This window comes from Diceros bicornis, chromosome 1, assembly GCF_020826845.1.
Source record: "Diceros bicornis minor isolate mBicDic1 chromosome 1, mDicBic1.mat.cur, whole genome shotgun sequence".
Taxonomy (NCBI): domain Eukaryota; kingdom Metazoa; phylum Chordata; class Mammalia; order Perissodactyla; family Rhinocerotidae; genus Diceros; species Diceros bicornis.
Genome location: NC_080740.1, coordinates 84,507,881 through 84,522,995, shown reverse-complemented (window position 1 = coordinate 84,522,995; position 15,115 = coordinate 84,507,881).

The following is a 15,115-nucleotide window of genomic DNA, read 5'->3' as shown; positions in this document are numbered from 1 at the left end:
ATTTTCTTTTCTTTTTTTAATTAATTAATAATTTATTGAGATATAATTGACCCATAACATTGTGTAAGTTTTAGATGTACAATGTGTTGATTTGATACATGTATATATTGTGAAATGATTACCACAGTAGTTAACACCTTCATCACCTCACATAATCATCATTTCTTTTTTGTGGTGGAAACATCTAACATCTACTCTCTCAGCAACTTTCAAGTATATAGTACAGTATTGTTAACTATAGTCACCATGCTGTGCATTAGATCTCCAGGACTTATTCATCTTATAGCTGGAAGTTTGTACCCTTTGACCAACATTTCCTCCATTTTCCCCGTTTCCCAGCCCCTAGCAATGACCATTCTACTCTCTGTTTCTACGAGTTTGGCTTTTTTAGATTCCGCATATAAGTGATATCATACAGTACTTGTCTCTCTCGGTCTGATTTATCCCGCTTAGCATAATGCCCTCAAGATCCATCCATGTTGTTGCAAATGTCAGGATTTCCTTCTTTCTCATGGCTGAATAACATTCCACTGCATTTGTCTTCTTCATCCATTCATCTGTAGATGGATACTTAGGTTGTTTCCGTATCTTGCCTGTTGTGAATATGAGGATTTTCTGATGATTAGACTGGGGTTATGCGTTTTTGGAAGAAAGACCACAGAGGTAAAATGCCGTTCACATCACAGCATATCAATGGTACACACACTCGACATGTCTTATCACTGTTGATGTTGGTCTTTGATTACCTGGCTAAGAGAGTGTTGTCAGGTTTCTCCACTGTAAAGTTAGTCTTTTTCCTCCCTTTCCACATGCACCCATTGGAAGGAAATCTCTAGGCACAGCCCACACGTGAAGAGTGGGTAGTTATGCTCCACCTCCTTGAGGGCCTAAATTTACTTTTATCATATGTCTATTCACCAATTAGCCATCCCTCTATACATCCATCAATACATCTTCTTTTTTTAATATACATTTCAAAATAAATTAGCATTTTTTTCTTTGTTGCAGGTGACGCTCATGAGAAGGAATATTGTTTCTGTGCCTTGTCTGGTCCTCATCCCAAGTGTTGATTGTGTGCAGCTTCTGGGCTCTGCTTTCTAGGCCCCACTGGGGTCCCAAAATCACAAAAAAACTTCTCAATCATGAAAAGGAAATAGGCATAGTTGTTTAACCCATTTGTTTGCACACCAAGTAGACATTTCTCAAGGCCCCTTGCCAGCCTGGAGATGATACATCTTGGTTCTGCCATGGCAACTTCTCATCCAGTATGCAGGGCAGTGCCCCTACATTCGCTGCCTGAAGGCCAGCCTGGCTTCTAGAGCTTCAATGCAATAAGTAGAGAGAAATAAATAAAAAGAATAGACAAATTCCCACTCTTCCTCTTCCTCTACTGACTTTCTGTCCCCATTCTCTTCTCCCAGTTCCCTCTTTGGTTGATTATTGCCGTAGGAGGGACACTAGCTTCCCATGTGAAACTGAAATTCTCCACTTCCCAATACATATGCATGCATTAGACTTGCATTTCACATAAAGTGAACTTGGAGTTGAAGACAGATATGTTGTGTTTTATAAGGTATACAGAAAATAACATAACTACTACACGTTTTGCAAATACGCCAAATTAGGTATCTTGTGCCGATGTGCAAATAGCTGCATAGGTATAGCCCAACGGGAAGACTAATTGAAAGCTGTTGGATTTCATATGAATCTGGCACATTCTGGCCTAAGCGGAATCTACTTTAGAAACTTTTCTGTCTTTCAGTCATCAATTTACTTCTTTATTAATACACATCACACTTTGTCATTTTTTCCATATCTTCCGTCTGCCTCATATTGTATATTCCATGACCACTGGATGTGTGCTGGTCACAATGACCCATAATGATTGGCTGGTTGGATGGATGGAGGAATATAAGTTCTAAATGTTTCATAAGAAATATCTAATCTTTTGCTTGTAGCATTTAGTCTTCCTTCCTCAATTTAGAGGTATTACGAGTGATGGCTGACCACCTTCAAAGTACACTATTACTTTTGGGATTTAAAACATTTTATTTTTTAAATTAACATAGAGTAATATTGGCTTTTTTCTGTGTACAGCTCTATGATTTTTAACATCTAGGTTTGTGTAACCACCACCACAATCAAGATACAGAACAGGTTCTAAGACCCAAAAAGCTTCCTCTGCTCTCCTTTTCTAGCCATACCCTCCCCCCATCCCTAGTCCCTGGCAATCACTGATGAGTTCCCCATCACTATAGTTTCGTCTTTTTGAGAATGTCACATATATGGAATCTCATAGTACATAACCTTTTGAGACTGACTTCCTTCACTCAGAATAACATCTTTAAGATTCATCCAAGTTGTTGCTTGTATCAATAGTTCATTCTAAGAAGAATGCAAGAAAAACATTGCAGAGTAGCATTCCATGGTACAGATGTACCACCATTGGTTTATCCATTCACCAGCTGAAAGCCATTTGGGTTATTTACATTTCTTGACAACTATGAACAGAACTGCTATTAACATTCATATGCAGGTTTGTTTCTCTAGGGTAGATGTCTAAGAATGAGAATGCTAGTTCATATGCTAACTGAATATTTAACTATCAGAAACTACCAAACTGTTTTCCAATGTGGCCGTACCATTTTGCACTTTCACCGGCCACAGATGAGAGTTTCAGTTGTTTCGCTATACAGTCCCCGATGATGGAGCCGGCTTTGGAGCTGGGATGTCATTTCACCCCATGCTAGACCCGTGGGGCAGGTCTCCAGGGCTGAAGCTGGCCTTAGGAGTGTGCCCCTTGACATAGGAGAGCCCTTTGTGGTCTGACCCCACTTCCTTCACCAGCCTCCTGGATGCAGGAGCTCCTCTAGAAGCACAGCATGCTCCTTCTTGCTTCTGGAGGTCTTCTGGACTTCCGCACAGGTTTTGCATTTTTATTTGTATTGTCTGGCCGCCATTTTGGGGGTCCTTCTCTGTGGCAAGTGCTTTGCTGAGCACTGTCTTATTCTTAATTATTGTTAATTATTTCAAATATAATAAAAGACGATAAATCCCAGTGTACCCCTCACTCCAATTTCACAAATTAACATTTTGCCCCTTTGGCTTCAGATTCTTTTGTTTTAAGAATTAAAACTTTAGAAATACATTTGAGTCCCTCCCCCGCCAATTCTCTTTCCCTCTTCCTAGAAACAATTGCTTGCCAAAAATTGGTAGGCAGCCTTCCTCCCATGTTTTTATATATTTACTACAAATGTAAATATTCATAAAGAATATAAGTATTGTTTGCTTAAGGCTTTTCCCTTTTTTTATTGTGATAAAAAAAGCATGACATGAGATCTATCCTCTTCACCAGTGTCTAAGATTACAGGCCAGCAGCGGTACTCTCTGAACTTTGCTGTGCAGCAGCTCTCTGCTCCTTTTTCATCCTGCGTGACTGAAACTCTAGACCCATTGAACAGCAACTCCCCATTTCCCTCTTCCCGGCGCCCGGCAACCACCATTCGGCTTTCTCCTCCTACTGAGTCACGCTTGACTACTTTAGATACCTCATATGAGTGGAATAATGCAGTGTTTATCCTTCTGTGACTGGCACAATGTTCGTCCCTCAAGGTCCATCCTTGTTATAGCATATGACAGGATTTCCTTCTTTTTTAAGGCTGAATAATTTGCACTTCCGTGTTTACTGCAGCATTATTTACAATAGCCAAAAGTGGAATCAACCTAAACGTCCATCAATGGATGAATGGATAAAGAAAGCGTGGTACATACATACATTGAAATATTTTTAAGCCTTTTCCCTTTTAATACACTATGTAATTGAATCTGGGAGAATATTTGTATTCTCATTTTACAGGATGAGGAGACAAAGGCCCAGTTAAATTAAGTGATTTGCCCAAAGGCAAATAGTAAATAGGGGAGGCTTGCAAACGCCTGCTTGGTTTAAACACGGCCCCCTCACCCCCTCCCTTACCTCCACCGTTGCCCTGCCCCACAATGCACAGAAAGGTCAGAGCCCCTCTGCTCCTCTGGCCCTATGCTAACCGGTCCATTACACCTACACCAGTGAGCCACCAAGGACAGATGACCCACCTGTCTCGCTCAGGAGGACAGGGACTGGGTGCTAGGGTGTTGTGGAGTGCCAGCACACAGCAGAGAGTCTGGCACTTCATAAGTGGGTAATGAGAAGTTGTCAATGGATGTTGGAAGAAAACAATGAACAGGCAGAAGGTGGCTCAGCTCTGAACTTCTCCCATGCTGGGAGGACATGCTTCCCCCATGCTCTTGGGTTAACACCAGCCAGAACTCTTGATTTTCTAATTCATGGTCTTCCCAGAACTTCCCTTTATATAATCAGAAAAACCTCAACTTGCCTCAATCACTTGCTCATTAGACACTGGACAAGGAAAGCCCATCTCTCGCCCAGGCGTGGTTTTGCTGATACTTGCAGATAAAGGATGGATGGCCAACAGCAAGCAGAAGCTTAAAGATCATCCATCTCAACCCAAGAGTGGTACCAAGAAGATTCGTTGCTCGGGTTGACACATCCAGGACCAGAATCTGGCCTGAGACTCTCCCCAGAGGTTCTTCCCACTCGGCTGGAGCCTCAAATTTCAGACCTTCATGTCTCACAAGCAGGATTTTTGTCTTTCCTAAGATTAACCACAGTTATTTCTACTTATTTACTATTTTATTTTAATTCAATTTATTTTTTTACCTTCAAAAAATCTTTTCCTCTTTCTGAGCAACATCACGTGAAATCACGAGTTAGATGAGCTAATTGTTATTTTTCTAACGCAGAGCAATATGTGTGTGTGTGTGCGCAATACTTACATGTTTAAAAAGTGTGTATTCATCTGTGTTCTAACTCGAATCACTTTGTGTCCCACGCCAGTGGAACTCTGCACAATATCAAGCTGCCATTCCGTGTGGACCTGGATTTGGCCACAGTGGATGCACAACTCAGGAGATAAACTGATGTGCAGGCTTCAGTGAGGAAACCAAACCAAAGAGTTGTACTCTTTTTGGACAGCAGGGCTCCAGATCCAGCCTCACCCAGCCTGGATCGGGTATTTCTTGATATATGAGTTTTTGAGGAGGGTAGCTTTTTGCTAAAGAGCTCTAACCCAGAGCTAAACTTCTTTATCTGTAAACTGGTGTCAATAATCCCTGGAGGTCAGACTAGGTTCTTGGTTATAAGCAGCAGAAACTGACTCTACATTAAGCAACAAATGGCGTGCACACAGCTCTGGGGGCTGGGGACTCAAAGAATTGACGGGAAGGCGAACAGGCTTGGAAAGTGGGCAGCAGCCACGGGATCTCAGAGGGCCAAGCTGCGGGACCCACACAGGGGTTCCCACCTCGGAAGCCAGGTGATGCACACAGTGCTCCAGATGTTCCAGCTGAAGCCGCATCTCTCTCTGCATCACATGCTCAAAGCTCGAAATCCTGGGACAGTCTCTGACATGCCACGTCCATAGAGGAAGGGGGTGGGGAAAATGAACCGCTTTGGTTCCGCAGGGCGATACACGCCCCTCCCCCTGTGACTGCCCCATGGGAGCACTCCCCAAGGGACACGCAAGGTACTAATCAGAAGGAGGGTGGGGACGCTGGACAGCCAGAACTGGCAACCAGCCCCTGTACTGACCTTTCCAAGTTGTTTTAAGGATTCAAAATAATTTGTACAAAGTGCCTGATAGCGTGCCTGGTACCCAAATAATTAATTTCGCGGCTGGGGCAGATGTATGGAAACCTTTAAGGAGAGGGAAAACAAGAAGTCTAACTTAAAATAAAATAAAATGAAATAGCCTGATGAAAAATAAATAAAGATAAAATGAAATAGTCCTGGGAGGACTTGAAAGAGCTGGTGTAGAACTGCACTTTAGATGCTCTCTTATCCAGACCAAGCGGCCATTTATGAACAAAGGTTTCTAATACACGGCTTCTTCAGTCAGAGCCAGGACAGCTGCCTGCTGTTGGAGGCAGCTTTTATTTGGCCAAAGGATGTTTAAATGGATAACAGCACACCCTCCAGAATGACTGTGTCCTCAGGGAAGGAAGCGGAACTCTGGGCTATCCCGTCCAGCCGACACTATGAACCAGAAGGCGCGCTTCATGGGCCCCGTGAGACGTTGGTTTAGGATGAAAAGAAAAACAGAACATCACAGCACAAGGTATAAAACTAAGGGTTAACCTTGTTAAAAGACCCAAGACCATGGTCTCTTTGGAATATAGTAGAAATGATGCTTCAATTAGTGTCTTTACCAGAATGAAACAAAGATAGCATCTTTTTTCTAGAAGTCCTCCAATATCCAGTTTATGGTTACCTTCTAGCATTTCCAATGCCAGTAGCAGTCTGGGGCCCATGTAGCTATAAGAATTACCTGGAGTTTGCTAAAGGGCAGACCCCTGGGACCTACCTGGAAATCCAGGTCCGGGAACTCAGTGAGACTCAAGGATCTGCATTTTCCCCACACCCACCAGCTAGGGACTCTCTGACCTGGTGGGCGAGCCTGAGTTTGCTTTTCCCTTGTCATGGAGAAGGCTGGCTAAGACAAGCTTTAGGAAAATAGGGCCTCTTAAGCCAAATAAAATTTCACAGGGAATGTTAAGAAACACTGAATTAGAAAACATAGAATATAGTAAATATTTAAGGAAATTAACTCATATGGGCATCTCTTCCCATGAGAATAGTTGTTACGCTAGTTAGAAATCACTCTTAGCAGTTAAACAGGTCTCTTAAGGGCCTCAACGAAACAATTCGTTATATTGACTCAAATTATTATGCCTATTTAATAACAGTTCTAGCTACTGTGTGCTGAGGGCTTCCTTGGTACTCTGTGCTATGGGTTTTACACATCTGATTACATTTAATTCTCAAGAAACCCCATCAGGATGTGACATGATGATTCCATTTCACAGCTGAGAAGACTGAGGCTCAGCAAGGTCTTGCCCACATCTAGGTCAGGATTCAGACACAAGTCTGTGTGACCCCAGAGTCTATCACCTCTATGCTGTGTTGATGGGACCATCACAGTGTTTTTTAATCATTGTTCCAACTGTGATACTGATGTTCTCACCGGCCATCCTTGGCATAAATCAGATTACTGAGGTTTCTCTGGGGCTTTTCCCAGGTGGGTACTGGAGCCAACTGCATGGCACGCCGTCCATTGTCCCGGTGAAAGCCGGTTAAGGGAACACCAAAAGCAGCCTCGGCAGGAGAAATGTCACAGAGTGGCAATATACACTCTGGTGTCCTACTGGCAGGAGCCAAAATGAAATCTTCCTTGGTAGAGAGCAGTAGGGTGAGATGTAGCAAAATTATACAAGTTCATACCCTTGACCTAGCAAGTCTACCTCTAGCCATTTATCCTAAAGAAATAATCATGGCTGTGTGTAGCAGTTTAGCTAAAAGGATGCTCATTTCTGAGTTGTTTATAATATTGAAATTGAGAACCAACCTAAGTATCCAACTATATGGAATTATTGAAATAAATTCTAGTACCTGCATACCACAGGACGCTTTGCAGCCATTTAAAAAGCTGCTCTGGGCTAACATTCCACCACATGAAAAGCTGTTCACAATACGTTGTATGTATTTAAAAAAAAAAAAAGGTTATAAAGAATTGTATGAAGAGTGTGATCCCATTTTGGCAGTGTGAAAGGTTTTTTAAAAAAAGGAAATAAAATTTTAAGTGTTTAATTATTTTATTATTCTTTTTTCTTGTTTGTATTTTATTAACGTTTCCATAATGACTGTGTTTTACCTTTGTAGATAGAAAAGAATCATAACTTTGTTCAAACAACATAAAATATGAAGATAACGGACAACTTGAAGGGATGTGGGTGGCACAAGTGTATGAAGTCATTATTCCCCTATGGCCCCCTCTGAGCATCTTCCAGCCCTCTGCCTTCTGACCCAGACAGGGCCAGGGCGTCACTGCATTCAAACACGGCTGTCTCGGAGTCTTCCTGGAAATGCAAAATCCCCATATGCCGTTTGGGTTATGTCAGGTTACGTCATAGGAAGTCTGGTTTCCTTGCTTGCAATCAGACAGTGCTCTCGACACACGTGTTTCTGATGCTATCAACCCCGGCTGAGCCTACATATGCCCCAGTCGTGCTTTTCAGGAGAAATCAACAAGGAAACTGAAGAGTCACCAAGTCTGGAAGGATTCCCCCAGACACTCTGAAACCGAAATGAACATGTGCTCTGGTTGCCCAGGTTCCCGACAGCAGGGCTGCAGCAGCCACATGTTTGGGCCAGGTGGGCCTCATAAGGCTCATTCGTTCATCTGTGCCAGGTGCCCTGACACTCCTGGAGACACGGTGTTGACCTGCCCTTAGGGAGACCCCTTCTAGTGGGAGAGATGAGCAGTCATGTGGCCACTCCTGGTCATGTGGCACCCACCCCCTGGATGCAGTTAGGAGGGACCTCTAACCCACATTTGGAGACTCAGGGAACTTTTCCAAAGGAAGTGATGCTCAGCAATGACAGGGAAGAGAATTTGGGAGTGAGTCCTTTACACATTCTCATAGAAGGGACAGGATAATGTTCTCAGTCTGCATCAAGAGTCACCTGAAGTGATTCTGCTCTCGCTTTCCGGATAAATGGGGTCTTGGGGCTCTGGGTCTGGTCGGGGCCTTAGAACCCTGGTCAGGTGACCAGACAGGATCTGAGAAGAGCCAGGAGGGGCCCACATGGTTGTGGCGGGGGAGACAACCAAGCTCAAAGCCAGGCATCAGGTCTGTCCAAGTCTCCCATCAGAAGGGAGCAAGAGAGAGGGAGAAGAGAGGAGTGTGCCTATGGACAGAGGTGGGGAGGGGCGGGACCCACGCCTCGGGGAGCAGGGAGGGTGAGAGAGGCGCAGGTGGGAGAAAGGCCTCCAGGGGGCGCTCGAGGTAGCTGTCACTGCTGCAGCCATCTCCCTTCTGATTGCTGCTTCGAGGTTTCCCAGCCTCTGGTGTCGGCAGGAGAAAAACCTATTAAGGGACCCAACCAGGCACAGAGCAAAAAGCCCGACAAGGATAGAAGAAGAGCTGTTTGACATTAAACCTAACAGGGGAGATGGAATATACTACTTAATAAAGAAGGGCTGGTGAAGAGAAACAAAGATGCCCCTCCGTGGTTAGAGACCCCCGCCACCCTGTGACTTTCCCCAAGGTCAGCCATGCACCTCCCTACCCCCTGATGGCCTGCCTCACTCCATGGCCCCTTCCGACCTGGAACCTCCACTCCCAGTGAGGTGTTTTCTTGCTGCTGTATTTGCCATCCATCAGCATGAGGTAACCTTCCCCTACCGCCCAATTGAGAAGATCCTCTCTGTGCTCACTCTCACACTGGCTTGTTTCAACATGTCCACAGCAATTGTCCACACTGAAAATGGCCATCTTGGTGCATTTATTTCTCACTCATAGTTTTCTCTCCCACTCTTCTCGAGGGCAGCACCTTGTCTGTCTTGTTTATTACCATAAAGTAGGGCTTAGAATAGCGCCTGGCATGTAGTATGGCTTGATGAACAATTGCTGAATAAATGAACAAACGAGTGAGTGAATGAATGAATTGTGTGTGCATCTAGGGGAAAGAAAACAAGCAACAGAATCAGACACAGACAGACCCTAGGACTGAGGCCAACTCCACCACTTACCCACGGGGTAACCATTGAGCCCAGGGTCCCAGCTGAAAATGGGCTACGCAGGATTGTGGATTTGCAAAGTGCCTAATATAGAATATAAGCCAGCTCTTTTTGTTACTATGAGGAGAAAAAATGAGGAGGAGAATTTTGCTGTTATACCAGAGGCAGGCTGGATTAAGAGTCCAGAGTGTCCAGCAAGCGAGTAGAAGAAGCAGGCCTCCTGCAAGGGGTCAGGAAGGAGACACGGGTGTGGGAGGAGAGGATGACCAGCTCTAAGGACCTCTATGCCGTCACACAGAGGGAAGGAAAGGCTGAGCCGTCGGGACTCTGCTCTCCAGGGCAGATTGAGTGTGGTTTCTAGGGTCAGTCCCTAGGCGGGTACCAGAGCAATCTGCATGAGCCGCATCATGGCTCGGTAGCGTGTATGTTTAGGGGGAGGATGCTTAGCTCAGCTTAGCTCCCCCACCCCGCTTCCCCCATCACCCCTAGCCATGGGGCAGTGCCTTCATATCTTACTGGGCAGACTGCCCCAGTAGAGGAACCAGGTTGGGTATCGTGGCTTCCTCTTCTGGTTCTTTCACACGATGCAGATGACTATCTGCATAGTGCAGTTGGGCCATATTGCAGAAAAAGGGCAAGTTCAGCCGAATTGGAAGAACACATTCTAGAAAAAATGGGGAAGAGAATCAAGACGCAGCTGCATCAAGGGAAAAGCAACAACTGGGCACAGAGAGAAAAATGCTCATTGAGAACCCTGAGAATAAAGGGAAAACTTACATGAGGGGATGGGCAGCAGGGGAGAGTGCAAGACTAGGGTCGGGAGGCCTGGGTCCAGGTACTGGCTCTGCCCGTAACTGCTGTGTGGCTTTAAGCCAGTGACTTCCCCTCTGCGGGCTTCAGTTTTCTCAGTTATCAAGCTTTTCTCCTTCCTTCTCTATATCATCCATTCATTCATTCAAAAATATCTCTCAAGCCCCTAGTTTGTGCCGGGCACTGCTGCAGGTGCTGGGGATTAAGTAATGAGCAAAGCTGAGAAAAGTCCCCACCCTCATGTTTACAGCCCACACAAAACAAAAACAGGAAAAAATGTCGTATCTTAGTTCAGCACAAGCGCTAAAGAGAAAAAAAAGTGAGGAAGGGGGACAGGGAGACTTTTCTGAAAGGGTGACTTCTGAGCCAAGACCTAAGGATTTTGTCTGTTCACTGGCAAACTCCCATCACCTAGAACTTTCTTGTCACATAGTAGGTGCTCCATAAATACTTGTTGAATGAATGAATAAGAGAATTGAATTGAACGTGGGACTTGGAGAAGGATCAATCGTCACGAAGTCAAACTCTTTTGGGGGCTTAGCAGGGGATAGAAATGAGCGAAGGGGGTGGTGTAATTTAATGGGGAGGAGTGGAGACTGGCAAACTGAAGAGAGTGTGCTCCATGTAAAGGCTTTCAAAATCATTTTCTGGGGGTGGGGAAGGTGGAGAGGAGCACAGAATGCCCACAGCAAGAGACACCCACGAGCTGCCACTCTCGGGGACTTTGTCACTCCATAATTACAGGCCTCTGGTTCCATTTCCCAGAGGTTCAGCTCCACACACGCTGCAGTCCCGATGGGTATCCCTTGTGTGTAATGCCATCCAAGACCCAGGGCTCAGAACATCAGCATCGCAGATGGCACTGAATGGAAACATTCTTATCCATGTTCTCACTCAGCGCAGACTTTTCCGGGGAGGCTGGACGGTGCCTCAGAAATTACATGCACACACACACAAAGAAATAACATGTGACTGGCTTGAGAAACAGGAACATCAGTCCAGGAAGTAGTGGCCAAGTTGACAGCAATGACAGACAGGGCCCAACACAATGCCCTGTGTCTAGGAGGAAGTCTCTCTTGGACAGGGCTTGAGTTCGGAAGACAGCACCTATGGTGGCCCTTCTTGAGCTCCCTCGGGGCATTCATTGTTTTTCTTGAACAGAACAGTAGGCAAATGGCCCACACCACTTACACTGCTCTTTCTCTCTCTCCTCCCAACCACGTACAGCTGTGTTAATGTGAGGTGTAAGAGCACACAATGTGCACTCCACACTTGCAGGGACTTAGGCGACATTAGTTACCTCCATGTGCTGTCTGCCGTTGTCCAGACAGTGACACGAGCACCAAGTGTCAGCATCCCCAGTGTGAGTCACAGCTGTGTGATGTTGGGCACCTTCTGGCTACTGATTAGGTTGTGGGGTCCTTCCAACATAAAAGGTGATACCGTTCAGTGATTCTAAATCAGAAGTGGCTCGCAGGTCCTCTACAGCCAACAGATGTGGTTTGTTGGGGCCATGTGTTTTTTTTTTTTTTTTTAATTAGTTGATGTATTAGTTTTCTATTGCTGCTGTAACAAATTACCACAAACTTAGTGACTCAAAACAACACAAATTCATTGTCTTACCCTTCTAGAGGTCGAAAATATGACACAGGCCTCACTGGGCTAAAATAGAGGGCTGTGTTCCTTCCTGAAGGTCTAGGAGAGAATCCTTTACCTTGCCTTTCCAAGCTGCAAGAGGCTGCCCACATTCCTTGGCTTTTGACCTCCTTCCTCCTTTTTCGAAACCAGCAATGTTGCATCTCTCTGCGCCTTTCTTCCATATCACACTTCCCATTGACTCTTTGTTCTTCTGCCTCTCTCTACCATTTTTATTTTCTGCTGAGGAAGATTAGCCCTGAGCTCACATCTGTGCCAATCTTCCTCTATTTTGTATGTAGGATGCCTCCACAGCATGGCTGCCAACGAGTGGTGTATGTCCGTGCCTGGGATCTGAACCCGTGAACCTGGGTGGCCGAAGTAGAGTGCGCTGAACTTAACCCACTATACCATGGGGCTGCCTGCCCCCTCCTCTATTTTTAAGAACTCTTGTGATTACATTGGGTCCACCCAGATATTCCAGGATAATCTCCCTATTTTAAGGCCAGCTGATTAGCATCCTTAATTCCCCTTTGCCATGTAACTGAACATACTCACAGATTCTAGGATTAGGACGTTGACAGCATTTCCTGCATTTCGTTTTTTGTTGTTTTATTTTTACATGAAATCTAGCTTTTCTTAAGCAAAGATTTGACAACCCCAGGCCTCATTCTTGCACTAGAAGGCCCTCATTACAATATGGCAACACTTAGCTTGAACTGAGCTGTTCCCTGTTTGCCCCAGTCCCCAACCTTCCTTACCATCTTCCTGGCTAACGCCCAGAGTAAGTTGCCATTTGTCATTGCATTGAGTTATTATTTTTCCTACCAGGCTTGCTTCACTCACTTGCATTTTCCCCTGGCCTTACCAGCCTATGAGCCTACAGCACCTGTTCTTAATTATTAGCAAAGCTCAACTGTACCACTTTTGCTATCTGTCTACCTCAGATATATTACAGAGTATAGTATGTGTATGCAATTGATCCCCATCCAAATGTGATACGGGAAGGGTAAACTCAGTGTTACATGTAACCCGAGGAACGCATAGCAATGGTGCACTGACTGCCCCTCTGGGCTGGGCCCTGGGGAGGGATGAGTGAGTCAGACGTGTTCACAACATTGAACAATGCCAGCAAGAATCACCATCCACAGTAGGCCAGGGCCTGTGCTCTGTGCTTGCAATTTTATCTCACTGAATCCTCACAACCATTCAATGAGGTCAATTCTATTATTTAGCTTTTCCCATCTCCCTGTGAAACTGTGGCACAGATGAGTTGAGTGAGTTGCCCAAGATCACGCAGCTGGAGTGTAACAGCGTTGGAATCCAAACATGTTATTCTGACTCCAGAATCTGAGTCTTGACTCCTATAGGTTGTGTCTTTACAGGGAGAGAATTGTCTGCAGTTTCACGCTTTGGAGGGATTAGACTTGGAAAGAAAAGCTGGACCAGAAGGATCATTCTAGCAGGTCTCCAGAATGAACTTGAGTCCCTCTAAGTGCCCAGGTTCCCACAGGAAGTCACTGAGACAGGAACGAAGGCCCTCTGTCAGAGGACGCTGTGGCTCGGGGGAATTCTGGCCTTGAAGCTCCTAGGTGAGACTTCCTAAATCAGAACCCTAGCAGCCTGGGAGCACAAGATGCTCATGAGAGGGCCTGAAACTCTGCAGTAGGTGACAGGGAACAATGGTGGCATTGGAGGAGGAGGGAGGGAAGCTTGCTGTGAGACTCTGGCACTTCTCTTGGCTTTTCACTCACTAAACTTAGAGCTGTGAACTTCTATATAAAATCTCCCTGGCTTGAAGATAAAGCGGAGCCCCCAGTTCCAGCAAGGGCAGGATAAGACAATGCTCCGAGGAGGCCCATCACACAGCTGGGAATTAACAGCCACTGGACTCATGGCCACATGAACATGCCTCCACCTGAGTTACACCCAGGGCTTCTGCCTGTGGCAAGTGTGATTCTGATTTCCTGCTAAACGCAAATAGAGTCGCCATTTGCCAGAACAAGTGAGGCGTACGGAATTCTGCTTACCTGGGGCAGACTAGACCTTGCAGGAGAAGATCAACAAGGTGTGAGTGTAACTAGATGAGAACTTGGTGACCAGGGTGCCCCTATGTTCCGTTCCCAGGGGTGGCCACCAAATATGCCTCCTGTCCTGGTACATTATTAATAGAGCCCCTTCCACTTTCAAAAAGTCCCAGTTTGGCTGATAACATAGATGATCATAGATGAACTAGATGATACTCCATGAAAGGTTTTCAGAAGAAATCCTTGACGTCTGGTTATCTGTGAGTTTTTTGTTTCTGTCTTCCAAGAGAAATGGACCGAAAATTAATCAGCTACTGAGAACATCATAGAATGTTAGGGCTGAAAAGAAATTGTCTGGGGAAAGGAAACAAATGTGTGGCATCTCTATTATACACCAGACACAGTTCAGACGCGTCATGTGAGCAATTTCACTTGTCACAAAGGCACCAAGAGGGATGCTAAGTGTTATTAGCCTCTTTTAAAGATGAGGAATCTTCACAAAGGACTCAAGATCAGACGCCCAGTTGATGGCACCGTTGTGATTAGAATCTAAGCCTGGGACCTCTCCACCTCCCGGGCCACAGCTCTGTTCCTTACCCCAGGCCACCTCTTTTTCTTTAGACATTTTTTGGACAAAGTAAAGAGGAATGGTCCATGTGTCCTGGGAGAGTTATGGGTTTTTTGTCGTGCTCTGGTCTGAATGTTTGTGTCCCCTCAAAGTTCGTGTGTTGAAATCCTAGTGCCGAATGTGACCGTGTTAGGAGGTGGGGCCTTTGGGAGGTGATTAGGTCCTGAGGGTGGACACCTCCTGAATGAGATTAGTGTTCTTATAAAAGAGCCCCACAGAGTGCCCTAGCCCCTTCTGCCCCGTGAGGACACAGCAAGAAGGTGCCGGCTATGAGCCAGGATGACCATGCTGGTGCCTTGATTTTGGACTTCTGGCCTCCAGAATTGTGAGAAATAAATGTCTGTTGTTTATCAGCTAGCCAGTCTGTGGTATTTTGTTAT